This window comes from Grammomys surdaster, unplaced genomic scaffold, assembly GCF_004785775.1.
Source record: "Grammomys surdaster isolate TR1022 unplaced genomic scaffold, NIH_TR_1.0 199, whole genome shotgun sequence".
In the NCBI taxonomy this organism is placed as follows: Eukaryota; Metazoa; Chordata; class Mammalia; order Rodentia; family Muridae; genus Grammomys; species Grammomys surdaster.
Genome location: NW_021604644.1, coordinates 1356559 through 1368133, shown reverse-complemented (window position 1 = coordinate 1368133; position 11575 = coordinate 1356559).

Below are 11575 nucleotides of genomic sequence, written 5' to 3'. Positions count from 1 at the left end.
AATAATGGCCCAACACAGGAAATTACTACAAGTAGTGGAAGATTTCCTTCTGAGCTACGTGAGTTTTAAACAAGAGACAAAAAAAGACCCTCTCACTTGGGAGTCTGTAGGACATGGGAGAAAAAGAAGAGGTAATTTCAAGAACTGCAAAGAAAGAAACTGATTAATGTTCAATCCCCCTTGAGAAAAAGGCAACATAATCTGAGGCAGTAAGAAGAAAAATTAAGAGAGTATGGTGGCATGTGCTTTTAATCCCAGCACTCAGGAGGATTGACAGATGTTATTTAGGTACATAGCATATGAGGGGCAGTATTTGATGACCAGGTTGTAGGACTAGAAAAGATTGCGCTCACATAACACTAAGGAATGAGTTAATTCAGCAGGGATCTTGGGACTCGTGTGGTGCTTTAGTTGCTTTGCTGTGCCTCCTGGTAGGACACAATCTTTATAAAAATAAGAGGTTGTCAACTATCAATGACTTAGACTGACATAAAAATTGATTCATAAGGTAATAAATCACTCGGGGGGACTGGATAAAACAAGGAAATTAGACAGCGACTCATGTCTGGGTCACTCGAAAGCAGTGGCAAGAGTTGTGGTAAGCTGTAATTCTTAGTAAGGGAAAGTGACAAGAGACCAAATTCCTTGCTTATGAGTCCCTGGAAGGCCTTAAAGCCTGAAAAACAACTTGTTGAAGTCATGAACAACAGAGTGGTCCAGGTGAAAATGAATCCTTTCTTAGGGTACACAATCATCTTCACAGAGTATGACATGCACACTTAACAACTTGAAGGGAACACACTTAGGGTAGAGATTGTTCTCCTAGCCCAAGGCCTTTCAGCAGCTAATCTAGATCCTGTCAGACTCAGGGTACTAGTTCAAGTAGTAGGTATACCAGGTGTAAGTATAGTCCTATTTGTCCAGGTGAAGAAGACCAGATGATTCATGGAAAATAACTGTGGACTATGGGGAGGACTGAATGGAGCGGTTCACTCATCCATACTGCCACTGCCACACTCACCTTGTTCCATTAGTGGAACAGGTAGTACACGTGATAAGATCTTTTCATGTTATATTGGGCCTCATTAACATTTCTTATTCCCCTGTCTGCTGAATCATAAGATCGCTTGGTATTTGCTTAGAATGAATGTTCAGACTACTTCCCAAAGGTGACTTTCACAGTCCCATTATTTGTCATGGGATAGGGTTGAGGACCTTGCTTTGTTATCTTGTTTTCCACCTTTACAAAGATTTCATTATTTAACCCTAGCACTTGATTGTCTTAGAGATTTGGAAAAGCATCTAGAAGGATAATAAGAGCTCAAGTTAAGGAGTTTGAATGAAGGCACCCTGTGTGGGTAGAAAAAAGCATCTAAGGAGCTGTAAGGTTGTTGGATACAAACCCCAATACTCAAGATAAGCTACTTTTCTGAGTTGTTAACCAGAAAGGCCCCACATATGAACCAAACCCCTGCCACTGTCATTGGTTTGCACACTAGAATCAAACAATATAATCCTACGTCTGAAGTCAGTTTAAATTCAGTTGCAAGACACATCGAAATCAAGCTAGGACTGTGTGTTTTCCCTACTGACTGGTGTCCATACTGCCAGAAAGTATTATGTAGGCTTCTATGGAAGAATCATCAGCAATGGTTCAGTGATCATCACGAAAAACAACAATGTGCCTGATTGTGTAAAAGTGGCACCATCATTTATGGTACAACCAACGACCCTCTGATTACAGTTAAGAGGAGAGATTGTAGTTAAGGTTCTACAGGACAGAACGTGTGTTTTATAGTGTAAGTCAAAGCAAAATGCTGTGGCAGGCATAGTCATAGACCCCACTGAGGAGGCTATTCCTGTCTTTTTATTAAATGGATATGATGTATCTTGAGAAATTGCCGTCTAAACATCTGTGTTTATAGTTATATGTTTCTGCTACTGTCAGCCTTGATTAAAGAGGCTTCATTTTGTAGTGTGTAGTATTATTGCAGAGACTTATCACCAGTCAAACTGTCTAGAATAGGTTTCTGCTGATCTGGCATAGAAGCCCAATGTGCAGCCCCAAATGGAATAAAATCACCACATCTATACCACCCACTGTAGGAAAGACTACAGCAGAAGTGGAAGGAGGAAGGAGAGTGAGAGACAGAAGAAGAGCTAGAATGTTGTGTGGCTGTCCCCTCCAGATTAAAACATTACCTAATGGAGGGAAGAAAAGATTCATGAAAGTATAAGAATCAGAAGACTTACAAAAGATCCAGCCCCAAGATTAAATAAATGGTAAATAACTAAAGGAGAGGAAGACTCTTTGGTGGAGATGTGTATAAATTATTCCTGAGTCATACACCATTTGAAAGCATCGCTTTTGCTGGGGTGGACTTTTTCACCAATTACCAACCATGTTGTGGGAGAAAAATACAGCTGCTCAAGAGTCACCACACTTCTGTAAGTAATCCTTCACGTATGCTTCTACAAGTGAGCCCATTAACGTAATGCATCATCGAGCTCTTCTTAGATGGAATTGTTCTTATGATCTACCATTGCCCTCACTATCTGGGATGGATGGAAATACACTCTGCAGGAAATGTCATTTAACAGCTTTCTGGAAATGGTTTAGTATTTTTTTTTAAGTTTTAGTCTTGCTACATACTTTAATGATTGAAAAATATTAATTTGTCTCAATAGCAAAAGCAAATAAATACCTTTCAGTGTGCTTTCAAATTAAGCCATTGGTTCAAAGATGAACAGTAGTTTTGGTTAGGGGAAAAAATGAAAAAAACAGTGTGTTACCATATGTTCCACAAATTGGTAATTATAAAAGTTTACATGCAGAAAGCTCTCCAGACTTTAAGTGTAGAGAAAGCCCAAACTTGTAAAAAAAAAAAAAAAGGAAAGTAATATATAATTGTGTTGATGAATATACACTAAACTAACTTTATTTGTGTGTAGAAAGTTCTAAGACTATCCAAAAATATATTAGAGATAGAAAGTTGGTTTTATTTTATTATTTATTTTATGTGTATATGTGAGTCTTGCACTTTTGTATGTTTTACATGGACATGCAGGTATGTGTAGAGGCCAGAAGGTGTTGGATTGCCTAGAGCTGGAGTTACAAGTGGTTGTGAGCCACGTGATGTGGGTGCTGGGAACCAAGCCACAGTCCTCTGGAAAAGCAGAGGTTCAAAGCCATCTCTACAGTTCTGTAAGTTGATTCCATCAAGACCAGTGTGTGAAGATTAGTTTTATGTTGATTTGATACAGGCTATTGTCATCTGAGAGGAAAGAAACACAGTTGAGAAAATGCCACCATAAGATCAGGCTGCAGGCAAGTCTGTAAGGCATTTTTTTCAATTAGTGATTGATGGGGAGGGCCTAGTCCATTGTGGGTGGCATCACCCCTGGGCTGGTGATCCGGGTTCTATAAGAAAGCAAGCTGAGCAAGCCATAAAGAGAAAGCCAGTAAGCAGTCCTCCTCCATGGCTTTTGCATCAGCTTCTGCCTCCAGGTTCCTTCCCTGCTAAAGATTCTGTCCTGAGGCTCTTTAATAATTAACAGTGATATGGAAGTATAAACCTAGTAAGCTCTTTCCTCCACAAGGTGCTTTCATCAAGTTGTTTCATGATAGCAATGATAACCCTGACTAAGACACACAATATACTCAGCAATATACAGAGACTGCTTCATTTCTATATAGTAGTGAACGGTAAATTATATTTTAGAAAAATACAACACAAACTAAATATACTAAACCAATTATGTTTTTACATGATCATAGAAAAAAAATATCTGGCAAAAAGTAGACCTCTCGCTACATTGAATACTGAAAATGTGCCTAAGAGATATTTTAAAAAGAAATAAAAAGACGCAAATATAATTTGTGCTTGTTGTTTGGAAACCTCAACAATGCAAAATTTTCATTTCTCTCCAGAATGATATAAAGATTTAGAGTACTGTCAAGTAAAACCAAGTGGACTCTTGTTTTTAATTCAACAATCCAAGCTGATTCTAAAATGCATATGGGACCACAGCAACCTAAGTAGTCAAAACGGTTGAAACAGTAGAACAAAGTCAAAAGAAAATACAATGCTTGCTATTAAAACTTACTGTTAAGTTGGGTGTTCTGCCACATACTTGTGCTCTCAGAACTCAGGGCAAGGTGGGAGAACTGTTGGAAGTTCAGGCCAGTACGACCGACATACAAAAAAAGTGTCAAAATTGAAAGAGATAGGAAGGAAGAAGGAAGGAAGGAAGAAAGGAAGGAGGGAGGGAGGGAGGGAGGGAGGGAGGGAGGGAAGGAAGGAAGGAAGGAAGGAAGGAAGGAAGGAAGGAAGGAAGACTTACCATAAAGCTTATGTACAATGAACAATGAATCAAAAGGTACCCACAAATAGACCTCCTAGGGCCAACTGCAACAATATGCCCAGACAGATTACTGGGGGAAGAAAAAAAATCTTTACAATGAGTAGTATAATAAAAATTTCATAACTGTAATAAACACACTGGATTTCAAACCCTATCTCACACAAAACTAACTTGAAATGATTATATAATATTCCTAATGTCAAACATTGTTATAATCTCTAGAATAAATCACAGGAGAATATTCTCATAACTTTAGCATAGACAGAAAAGCAAGTCACTGAGGCGGCTCAGTTCGTGGTGTGTTTTCTGTCGGAGCAGGAGGGCCTGAGACGGGATGCCTAGCATCCACATAAAAAGCAGCTGTGAAGGTACTTGCCTATAATCCTAATGCCAGGAGGTGTCCACAGGAAGAGCCCTGGAGCTTGCAGGTCAGCCAGGCTAAGGGAATCAGAAAGCTCCAGGCTCTGTGAGAGAGAGGTGCTGCTTCTAGAGATAAGGTGGAAAGTGATTGCCAGAGCCATCCACTATCAATCTCTGTCCTCCATATGTGTGCACATACACACATGAATATATAAACATACATACACACATGGTAACACATACAGAAGATCACTAATTATATAGTATGACTAAACTTGACTTTATCTAAGCAAAATTTATGATTATCAAAAGATAACATCAAATGAAAAGATAAGCTATAGACAGGAAAACAGCATTTACAACACACATCTGAACGTATTTACAATACACATGCATCCCTCCTATAACTTAGAAATTAAATAAATAAACATTGAGACTTGATATGTGAACAGCTAATAAGCACATGGAAAAGTGCCCAGTCTCATTAGTCCTCAGAGAAAATGTAAATGGAATCCATGATGGGATACTGTATCTTACTCATTAGAATGAAAAAAAGAAAGAAACCACTTTAAAGCAAATGGCAAATGTTGGCAAAGACACGAAGCAGCTAAAATTCCCATCACAGCTGGTGTAATTTACCAATTCATTTTGAATACTATGTCCATGTTTAATAAAGTTAAATTTATACTTCAAATTCATACTTTGTTAAAATGCATCAAATTCCACTTGATATCTTATTACACACATAGCATACCTCAATATGAATTATTTTCAAGTAATCTTTAACTGAATCTTCATAATGAGAAAGGGCTGGGTTTTAGAAAAATTTGAAGCACTGGACAAGAAGTGTGCTGTCTAAGGCATACTCATGGTTTCTTGTTTAACACAAGAATAACTTTAGAATTTTTTTCCTTAATTCTAAGGTGGTTTTTTAATTCAAATGCAATTGTTAACTTCTATCCTAATGTGTTGTAATCAAAATGTAATTTATAAAATTTCTGCTGCCCATCTATGTAACAGTTTGTTCGTTCACAGCTAATGATGACACTCATGAGGCAGAGGCAAGTGGACTTTCGTGAGTTCAAAAACCACCTTCATCTACATAGCAAGTTCCAAGCCAGCTGGGGCTGTGTGGTGATCCCCTTTCTCAAAACACGACTCAAAGCACAACTAACCAATGAGTAAATGATAGAATTATGTAAATCTATAGCTAACGTTTTTAAGTTCTAAAATAGTCACCTATATGTTTAAATAAAAATGGATAAAAGTTAGTAATATTGTATATTTGAATAGAAAATAGAATAGGTTCCTTTCTTAACAGAGCTTTCCATACAACCTATACATAGCTAATTTTAATTTAAATTTTGAACAATTATATACTACATGCCTCAAATAAACGTTATTTGGTCTGCTTAAGTATATTTGGAATTGTATCCCTTATTAAGATAAAGCTATTCTTTTTTTTGTTTGTTTTAAAGTCCTTATATCTCTTGAGATATGTTTCCTACAAACAGAACTTAGTTGAATTTTCATTTGAAAAAAAAAGAAGAAGAAGAAGAACTTGAGAGTTCTCATCTTGTAAAACATACCTTACTGCTGCTGTAGAGATAGCTCAGTTAAGAGGCCCTACTATTCTTCCAGAGGATCCAAGTTCAGTCTGTTACTCCATTTCCAGGAGACCTGATGCCCTCTTTTGGCCTCTGTTGATACTGCATACATGTGGTGCGCACACACACACACACACACACACACACACACAATACTAAACATTAAAGTAAATCTTTTTAAAATGCAGTTTATCTGAATTTAATAACCCCAACTTACTCTTTCATCTTGCTGTCTTCCAATCTTCTTGATCTTTCCTGTGTGATTCCTTGCAAGATGGATTAGGTTTTTTTTTTTCATTTCTTTTCAAATTGTATTTTCTTTTCAATTTCAGTTTTCAAAAATAAAAAGACAGAACTTTTTTCTAGATAAAGATTTGGGTACTCCCCCACCACACACACACATACATTTTAATTGGTTTCAACTCTGAGGACAATCTATGCAGAGCACAAAGGCTCCCGTTCATTGCTTTCCTTTCTGAAAAATAATTTTCAAGGAGGATACTCATTGCTGAGTCCTTGGATGTCTGAGATGTCCTTCTGTTTTCACAATTTAAAGACGACTAGGCTGGGTATAAAAGCAGCAACTTACAACTTTGATTCTCAAAACTTTGCATACAATACATCACTTTCTTCTAAATTTAAGCCTTTAGAGTAAAAGCCAGAGAACGGCCAGATTTTTGTTGTATTTTTAGGTACTCTTTTTCTTTTCCTTAGATACTTATAAAAGATTTTTCTTATGGTTGTGAATTAAAACTGTTGCCAGGATACATCATCATGTGTGCCTTTGTTCATTGATTTGTCTGGGATACATCATCATGTGTGCCTTTGTTCATTGATTTGTCTGGGACACAATGATTTTTTTTCAATCTGGGTCTTACGTCTGTTCATGAATTTTTTTTCCTGTTACTTCTTTAATCATTGTGCTTCTTCCATTTGTTTTAGTATTTTCTCCAGTATATATATATATATATATATAGTGTGTGTGTGCATGTGTATGTATGTGTATGCTTATGTATATCTATATGTATATATCATATATATGATATATATGTATATATCATATATATGAATAATATATATATATATTATATACATATTCTCTCCTTTGTCTTCCACAGGGAAATCAAATCATGCCATAACTCCCTCCTCTGGTAGAGTCATGGTTCCCTGTCTCTATGCTGTGCATTGACATGCATAGCATCTGCCCTGGGGCTGTCCCTATATATTATATGTCTCTTCTGGTGAAGTCCCAATCATACTCCACAAACACTGATTTCCTGATGCTATGAATCTGCAATGCACATACAAATCCCTAATTCCCGACATGTGTTGTCACCATGGTTTCTCTCTTTGTTTTTATTTCCGACACAGCTGAAGAGCTTTACCTGTGAATGTGAGGGTTCACTGGTGCTCCAGGGTGCCAAACATGACCGATAGTCTGAGTCTTTCCTGAAATCTCAGTTTTCTCGATATAGAATAATATGACAGTATTCTCAGCCTCACACATCAATCCATGTGTGTCCACACACCCAGACTCTCATTAGTACCAGACTTGAGTCTCCAGGTCTGAAGATGGGTGGAGTGGTGGCGACCCAAACCTTCCCTCCAAGTTTCAAAGGGATTCTGTTCTGGATAGTAAAGCTGCCAGTGTCACAGAGGAAAACAAAAGATGTGTCTCAACCTTATTCTTTGTAATTGCATAGCTTCTTCCCTTTGAAATTGTGTTGGCCATTGTTTTTACTTTTGCTTTTGAGGTACCTATTTTTGCCCACTGTCTCCACAGCCATTTTAGAGGAAAGCAGAGAATGCTTCATGGGGGGCTGCTAGCCAAACTCCATTTTTAGCTGGAACTCCTATGGCTTCCTAATGAATAATTAAAACATGACTGGGGAGGATATTCAGCAACTAAATCAAGGCTGGAAAGTATTCACTGAGGGTGTGAATGCTGGGTGTCTCAAAGTGAGAGAAAAGGAATGTTATCTTTCAGGAGAGAAGGAAAATTCCTAACAACTGACTAAGGTTCCTAATAGAAATGATGATGGAGAAAGACATTCCTAAAATAAAAGGCTTATGCAGAGAGCTCTGGTTGCTTTCCACCAGGACAGAATTAAGGGTACCGTCCTCCCCACTTGGGATTAATGTCATCACATCAGGTCCTCACTATAATTCGGGCAATAATGTTTTGTAAGAAAGAACACCATGTGGCGGCCTTGTTAATCTTCAGGATGAAAAGCAGTTGGAAGTTGGCAACACACGTTGGCATGCCTTGGACTAAAAGGGTTTTTTAGTATGACACAGCAGTTTTTAGGGCTGCTCAGAATTAATATGAGATATACAGCCAAATATAGTGTGGAACATGGGCAACTGTTGATAGTCAACTAAATGAAGTCAAGCGAAATTTTCAAAACAATACATTTTGAACAAAAGGAGTTTGTTATCTTTATGAATTGGACATAGGGAAAAAATGCTGTCACATGAGGGGTATCTTTAAAGTTACATTTCTGCCATCATTTTGGAAAATAACTTCCTTAAAGAACCTCAGTAGAAAAATGGATAAATGTGTCATTCTGAGAGCTGAAACTTTTTCCACTGCTAATAAAATGTTCTTCACGTTCACTAAGCAAAGGAAACACATCATCTTCTTAAGGTCAACATTAAAACCCCACCTTCTGGGAGTGCAGTAGAGTTTGGATTCTACGTTGTTGGTGGTGACTGTCCTCCAAGCCAAGCCATAGCCTTATTGAGGAGTTCAGCTGTCCCCTCTTGCAAAAAACGACCATGCTAGCTGGGTTTATTGACTTTTTACATCTATTCACGAGGAATGGGAGAGTCACAAAACCTCTACCTGATTATCCACCAGCAATCTACCACCTGTAGATTGCAACTCTGGCTTAATTCTCATTCTCTCTCTCTCTCTCTCTCTCTCTCTCTCTCTCTCTCTCTCTCTCTCTGCATACATATGTGCATATATATATATATATATGTATGTATGTATGCATGCATGCATGCATGTATGTATGCATGTATGTATGTATGTATGTATGTATTTGAGTATAGAGGGGCTAGAGAGACTATCTGTATGGCTACTAGAAACCTCTTATCCTTGTTGGGTTAAAGCTTTCCAAGTGCAGCTGAGAGTGGAGAGCACCCACACCCATGTAGGTATCCCTCACGTATGCTTTGTAAGGAGGCCCAGTAAACTCACTTGTTTCCAGGAGTGAACTATGGCAGCATCATGCTACAGCCTGGTTTAGCTTACTTTCCAAAGTAGGGGGCACAGGAAACCAAAATGGGAACAGGGCCATTGAAAGGGACCGGAAGCTAGTGGCTAAGACTGAGACGGGGTCGAGGGGCAGCAAAACATTTTCAACAGCAAACCCTGGTACCCTGATAGCTCATAAGAAGGCAAATACTTGTTTGAACTAGTTCAGTAGGAGGGGCCTTGCTAATTCCAGAATAAAATTATTTTAGAACCAAAAGAATTTCGAGATTATCTAATATCCCCGTCACTGGAGGACACTCAGACCCAGAGAGATTAAAGTGCTTTCTGTATGTACGTGTTAAATTGGTTGCAGAAGTAGAATTATGACCCAAACTCTCCTGCTCCTTGCTGAGGAGTTTTTTCCACTACACCAACCTTCTCGTGCTTCCTCTTTGGAGTTTCTAAGGAAAGCAGCATATGGTGGAAGGAGATCTCTAAACTCTAAGGTCTATGTTTCTCACTGTTTGTTTGAATAATAGAATTCTGGAAGCCGTAACTATCTTTAGCTCATCCCGTACCAAACTTTCACATATTATTATTTCTAGATGGGCAACAAGCTTTCATGAATCCCCTCGGGACTACAGACATCCATATTAGTCAGCCTCTGCAATAACTAAGAAAACAACACCCAAAAAGAAAAGATTTGCTTTGACTCACAACCCACTATCAGTTGGCTGATTGCTTTTAGGCCTGTGGTAACGCGCATGCCGCTGTGGGAGCGCCGGGCAGAGGAAGACCTCCATTGCAGCAGGAAGTGAAAGAGGGGAAGAAGGGGAATGGGTACAGCTGCCTCTTCAGGGGCACACACAAGATCCAGAAGCCTCCAATTAGCCATATCTCTTTAAGCTTCTGTTTCGTGTCAATAGCTCCGTAGACTGGAGAGTTAATAAAATCCGAGGGAAGCTCTCTTTGACGACTTGAAATCAGCTTCCCTGAAACTCATATTCTTACTGCTAGGCAAAGGGCTTCATCTCTTTTTACTGCCGTTTACTGCAACAATCTTGCTCTGAGAGTCCAGACTTGCTGGGCTCTATTCTACCTTCTGGCTCTAAACCTGACACTACCTACGCAGTCTAATTTGAAAGATGATCCTTAATTACTATTAAATACAATAATGCAAATATTTAATTGCGAGGCACATGTAAATACTAAACTGCCACTAGAAACTTTTTTCCTTATTTTAGGGTGAGTGTGTGCGTGTGTGTGTGTGTGTGTGTGAGTGTATTTGGTATGCATACATGTTAGTGGATGTAGAGGACTACTTTGTTTTCTTCTTTCCTCATGTGGGGCTCAGGCATCAAACACAGATCATCAGGCTTAGTGACAAGCACCTTGACCTACTGAGAGAGTTACCTCCATGACCTGTGCATTCTGGTTTTTATTATTATTATTATTATTATTATTATTATTATTTATTATTATTTGTTTGATCACTTGTTTATTCTTGAGACAGGCTCTTGCTATGTGGCCCAGGCTGAATTCACAATGCCTGCCTGGCTTCTCCTGTCTCGACCTTCCCAGAGCTGGCATTACAGGCATGTACCAAACTCCACTTAGACAACTGATTTCTATTAACTATTACAGCATCCATCTCTTCTTATGTGGATCTCTGAATCCATAGCCTGTTATGCAGAATGCAGCCTCTAGCTCGGAGGTTGAACATTCTTCTGTGAAGGGCCGTGGGGTCGGCTATTTAAGCTTTTAAGCCTCTCATTGGTGTCACAACCCCTTAACTGTATTTCTAACCTGAGCTCTGTCACAGAGAATGTGTAAGTGTTGCTGTGTTACATACAAATCGGTTGGATCTGACCTGAAAGCCACAATTTCCCACCTCTGCTCTAAAAGCTTCACAAATCTCACAGCCTTTCTTTAGTTTGCCAATGGCCCTTTACAATATGTCACCAAAATCTCTGCGTACCTCGCTCTAAGGGTGGCTGCAATGGTATAATAGGGTTAATGAGTACTATGCACAGGAACTGTT